The following is a 6776-nucleotide window of genomic DNA, read 5'->3' on the forward strand; positions in this document are numbered from 1 at the left end:
TACGTGGTCAGACCATTGGTGGTCTACTTCTAGCAAAATGGATGTTCACTTAGTGGTCATCCCTCTTGTATGTGTGTATATATATATATATATATATATATCATCATCATCATCATCATCATCATTTAACGTCCGCTTTCCATGTTAGCATGGGTTGGACGACTTGACTGAGGACTGGTGAAACCGGATGGCAACACCAGGCTCCAATCTAAATTTGGCAGAGTTTCTACAGCTGGATGCCCTTCCTAACGCCAACCACTCAGAGAGTGTATATATATATATATATATATATATATATATATATATATAATACAAAGAATATATATGCACGTATACACACATATATGTACATACTTACATCTACATGTGTATATAGATGCATATCAGGGTACAGGACGTTAGAACAATGAACTACAGACAACGGAACGAACACATAGGAAAACAGATAGCCACTTGGAATAATTCCTTCATCAGCTGCCTCTATTCTAACTCGACGTTTCGAAGATACGGCAGAACATACTCTAGAATAGTCTCTTCCTGAGTAGTGGATCGACCCACTAAGCAGAGGATTCCAAGGTGGCAAACACAAACCAAGACAGGAAAAATTGGACAGTGAAAACAACATTAAAATGGCGTACGGCCAAACGGACAATTGAAAAATACAAAAAATACAAAATATAGAGATTAATCATAGCCCAGTTTCGTTGTCACCAATTACGTAATTACGTGGTCAGACCATTGGTGGTCTACTTCTAGCAAAATGGATGTTCACTTAGTGGTCATCCCTCTTGTATGTGTATATATATATATATATATATATATATATATATATATATATATATATATATATATACACCAGAGTAAGCACAGAAATGTGAAACAAGATGGAAAAAAGAGTACTCAAATACCAGAGGTAGAGTAATATGCTTTTAAATAAAGTATATATATATATATATATATATATATATATATATATTTATATCAATCACTGTATCACCTGTTACAACTGACTACCTGATGCTGTCATACTCGCTGGTCACAATACACTTCCTTGCATTGCTGCAGCTTTTGAATGATGCCATCCTGATGGCTAGGTGGACAAGCCAATGAAATTAAATGAATGACAAAAGAACAGGAAATTATTCAATGAGCTTCATTAGCTTATCGCTGATTCTGCTATAAGATACAGTACATTCAAAACTGAATGATTGCACATCACCTTACAGCTTCGTCAGAGCTATTTAATTTCGTATTATACTTTGTACTTGATCAATGCTTTCTTCTGCAGTATAGCTATATTGAGTTCTAACATTGGGTTATTAGTATCATTATGCCTAAGCAAAACATTAACATAAGCTTGCTACCCAGCACAGGGTTCTGGGTTCAGTCCCCTTGTGTAACACCTTAAGAAAATGTCTTCTATTATAGCTTCAGGTAGACCAAAGCCTTGTGAGTGGATTTGGTAGGAAAAAGCTGAAAGAAGTCCATTGTATAGGACCCGTCAAGCTAAGTGCACCCTTGCTGGTGGCATGTAAAGGATATCTTTTGAATGTCGGGCCTCACAGAGGCAAAGTGGCTGAGTTCTTTTTGAGTGTTGGACCTCACAGAGGCAAAGTGGCTGAGTTCTTTTTGAGCGTTGGGCCTCACAGAGGCAAAGTGGCTGAGTTCTTTTTGAGCGTTGGGCCTCACAGAGGCAAAGTGGCTGAGTTCTTTTTGAGCGTTGGGCCTCACAGAGGCAAAGTGGCTGAGTTCTTTTTGAGCGTTGGGCCTCACAGAGGCAAAGTGGCTGAGTTCTTTTTGAGCGTTGGGCCTCACAGAGGCAAAGTGGCTGAGTTCTTTTTGAGCGTTGGGCCTCACAGAGGCAAAGTGGCTGAGTTCTTTTTGAGCGTTGGGCCTCACAGAGGCAAAGTGGCTGAGTTCTTTTTGAGCGTTGGGCCTCACAGAGGCAAAGTGGCTGAGTTCTTTTTGAGCGTTGGGCCTCACAGAGGCAAAGTGGCTGAGTTCTTTTTGAGCGTTGGGCCTCACAGAGGCAAAGTGGCTGAGTTCTTTTTGAGCGTTGGGCCTCACAGAGGCAAAGTGGCTGAGTTCTTTTTGAGCGTTGGGCCTCACAGAGGCAAAGTGGCTGAGTTCTTTTTGAGCGTTGGGCCTCACAGAGGCAAAGTGGCTGAGTTCTTTTTGAGCGTTGGGCCTCACAGAGGCAATGACCAAGACCTTTGGCATTATGTCTTTCTTGAGAAAAAGACCCATGAAGCCGAGAAAAATCGCAGTCGTGGCAGATACTGGTGTCATGCATGTAAATGCACCCCAGTGTCATGCAAATGGCACCCGTGCCAATGACATGTAAGCGCATCCATTACGCTCTCAGGTGGTGGGCATTAGGAAGGGCATCCAACTGTAGAAAACCATGCCAAATCAGACTGGAGCAGCCTTCCAGCATGCCAGCCCAGTCAAGCCGTCCAACCCATGCCAGCATGGAAAACAGACGTTAAAGGATGATGATGATCTTTGTTTGTGCATCATTGTGTCTGTGTTTGTTGCCAACACCACTTGACAACCAGTGTTGGTGTGTTTACATCCCCATAACTTAGCAGTTCATCAAAAGAGACTGATAAAATAAATAAATACCAGGCTTAAAAAAATACTGGGGTTGATTCATTCAACTAAGAATTCTCCAAGGTGATGCTCCAGCATGGCCACAGGCCAATGAGTGAACAATTAAAAGATAACAGATATATAATGAGTGAACAAGATATATAATGAACAGATATATAATGAGTGAACAATTAAAAGATAACAGATATATACACATATCAGACATCCCACCCATAACTTTTCCATCTTTTTTTACTTTTTTAAGCACAAAATATCTGAGACACCAAATCAATTAAACATTTTAAGGGCATCCTCTCTGCTAAAATAGGGGCTGGCTCTATGAACCCCACAACAATCTAATATTAGTAATTATGATCCCTTTTGGTGGGGACACTGTTGTATAGCTGAAAGCCCCTCCTGTCACCAATCCACTTTTATGTCACCTCTTACATCATGCAGGGATAAGTGTACCTAAGATTACATTGACTTATGTGTTAACTTCTCAGTTATTAAATACAATACAAGTAGATAACAACATGTGTTGCTGATGTCATGAAAATTCATTGTTTGAAGTCTCAAATATCCATTCTAATGGCTTAAATTTTCTGATTTAAATATTTTCTTGAAAATGGTTAATGTTACGCAGCAGTGGGTCGGCAACAGCTGAAGTAATTATAAATTGTCATCATCATCATTGTTATTATTATTATTATTATTATTATTATTATTATTATTATTATTCAGTAGTTTTATTTTTATAACGTGCTTTCACTTCACTACCGAGCGCAGCTCTGTGTGCCTTGGGTATGTGCTGTGGTTTGCTGTGATGCTCTTATGGTTACTGTATTGAAAATATTTTGCGTAGGATATGTGCAGTGCCCAGTAGTGCAATTTTCTGTATGTTATATATATTTGTAAGTCCTGGTGTTTTTGTTATGTATTTGTCTGAATATCTTTTTTATTATACCTAAGGCACCTACTATGATAGAAATTGTTTCTGTTTTTAGATTCCACATTCGAGTTACCTCTATTTCCAGGTCTTTGTATTTTGAAAGTTTTTCCATTTCTTTTAGGGAAACGTTGTCATCTGCTGGTATTGATACATCAATTAGAAAGCATTTTTTTTCTTCATGATCTTTGACAACTATATCTGGTCTATTGACCTTAATTTCTCTATCTGTGTGTATTGACATATCCCAGAGTATGGTTGCTTTCTCATTTTCTGTGTTCTTTTCTGGCGTGTGTTTATACCATCTTTTTTCTGTTGTTATTCCATAGTGTTAGCATAGCTTCCAGTGTATATAGGTCCCAGCTCTGTCGTGTCTGTGAATATATTCCTTCTTATATCATAATTAAGGTGGTGAGCTGGCAGAATCGTTAGCATGCTGGGTGTAATACTTAGCGGTATTTCACCTGTTGCTACGTTCTGCGATCAAATTCCGCAGTGGTCGACTTTGCCTTTCATCCTTTTGTGCTTGATAAAATAAGTACCAGTTGTATACTGGGGTGGATGTAACCAGCTCATCCCCTTCCATGAAATTGCTGCTCTTGTGGCAAAATATGAAACCATTATTATTATTATTATGATTGAGGCGGAAAACTGGGACACCTCTTAAATGCTGGGGTCAATGTAATTGACACATCTCTTCTCCTGAAATTGCTGGCCTTGTACCAACATTTGAAATCAATGAAGGCGGTGAGCTGGCAGAATCATTAGCATGTTGGATAAAATGCTTAGGGGTATTTCACCCGTTGTTTCGCTCTGAGATCAAATTTCACCGAGGTTGACTTTGCCTTTCCTCCTTGCAAAATCAATAAAATAAGTACCAGTTGTATACTGGGTCAATTACATTGACTATCCCCCCTCCCTCCAAATAGTTACCCTTCTGGCAAAATTTGAAACCATTATTATTAGGATTAAGGCAGCAGGCTGGCAGAATTGTTAGCACACCGGGTGAAATGCTTAATGACATTTTGTCTGTCACTGTGTTCTGAGTTCAAATTCCACTGAGGTTGATTTTGCCTTTCCTCCTTGCATTCACATACTTATACACATAAACAAACGATCATACATACATGCACAAGAGCGTACATATCCCAAAACATCGACAGACCCAAGCACATAACGGTATACACATACACACACTTACTTAAGCACATATACGTTATTGTTCATTCACAAAATACTTACATATAAACAGGGGACATTAGGAATTTAAAATGACGCAATCGAAACAAACAAGATATTGTGAGAGAAGAAGACGTAGAGAAAGATTCGGAAAGGGATTTAGATCATGGGACATTTAGGCAACATTTAGCCTCCTTGTAATTATTCCCCTGGATTTTTCCTTTATATATATATGTATATATATATATATATGTCTATATATATATATATGTATATATATATATATATGTATATATATATATATATATATATATATATATAATCATCATCATCATCATCATCATCATCATCATCATCATCATCATCGTTTAACGTCCGCTTTCCATGCTAGCATGGGTTGGACGATTTGACTGAGGACTGGTGAAACCGGATGGCAACACCAGGCTCCAATCTAATTTGGCAGAGTTTCTACAGCTGGATGCCCTTCCTAACGCCAACCACTCAGAGAGTGTAGAAATATAAATATATATATACAATTAACTACTGCTACTGACACGGACAGAGGTCACTGCCATTTACCATTACCAACAGGGTCACTACTACTACTACTACTACAACCAACAAAAAATGCTCCCACGTGGACTATTGACACCAGTAAGGAACAATTATGAACTCTTCATTTAATTTCATTTTATTAAGTATGTATTTTTGATAAGGTTCGTTTTTACAAGAACTGAAACATGTTAAATTAAAATTCATTTTTTATATATTGGCGTTTTCAAAATATATATATATATATATATATATATATATATATATATATATTAACTTACTGCAAACAGAAGTCAGGATGTGTGGCGTTCAGTTATTCAATAAATTAAAAATGCATTGAATATTAAAAAACGTACACATAGGACAGACACAGAAGGACCCTGAAATACTGATAGTTTCATGCCTTTAACGATAAGACTGAGAACTTCGGATATCGGCAGCACATGCAAAATTTGCAGAAAATTCGGGCTCAAGCAAACAAGACAATACAGGATGGACATAAACCAATGTAATTTGAGATGATTGATGAAGACAGAATAAATACGGCCATTCGGCCAAACATGAGAATGATGGGTAATGTCTGGAAGAAATCCTGAATGGACAGAGAAAGAGAAATAGCAAGAGAGGAGATAAATGTTGATATATATATATATATATATATATATATATATATATATATATATATATATATATATATATATATATACATATATATATTTACTTGTTTCAGTCATTTGACTGTGGCCATGCTGGAGCACCACCTTTAGTCAAGCAAATCGACCCCCAGGACTTATTCTTTGTAAGCCTAGTACTTATTCTATCGGTCTCTTTTGCCAAACCTCTAAGTGACGGGTACACAAACACACCAGCATCAGTTATCAAGCAATGCTAGGGGGGACAAACACAGACACACAAACACACACGTATATATACATATACATATATATGACTGGCTTCTTTCAGTTTCCGGCTACCAAATCCACTCACAAGGCTTTGGTAGGCCCGAGGTTATAGTAGAAGACACTTGCCCAAGGTGCCACGCAGTGGGACTGAACCCGGAACCCTGTGGTTCGTAAGCAAGCTACTTACAACACAGCCACTCCTGTGCCATATTCATTTATATATTTATATATCCAGGGTCCAACAGATAAATTGAGACCAATTTTAAGCAAGTGAGTTTGTAGGTTTAACATTTCATTTTTTTAACAAAACCTTGCTTGCTTGAAAATCTAATCCTCCTTTTTACTTTTCAGGTAAATAGCGAACTGATTCGACAACAGAAAGTCATGAAACAACAGAATCGTTCTGTCATTGTTGTTTTGGTATACACCAGGCACACTGCCAATAAAATTGTTAAGTTGGTGAAACTACGAAAAACAACAGTTTATCGTGTGTATAAACAATTTAAAGAAGGAAAGATTGATAGAAAAGAACACAAGACTTGAAGTGATTTCAAACACAATCCAAATTTTTCTGCTGGCCTCAAACGCTTGATTGAAGCCAA

This window comes from Octopus bimaculoides, chromosome 27 (genome assembly GCF_046866305.1).
Source record: "Octopus bimaculoides isolate indiv1 chromosome 27, ASM4686630v1, whole genome shotgun sequence".
In the NCBI taxonomy this organism is placed as follows: Eukaryota; Metazoa; Mollusca; class Cephalopoda; order Octopoda; family Octopodidae; genus Octopus; species Octopus bimaculoides.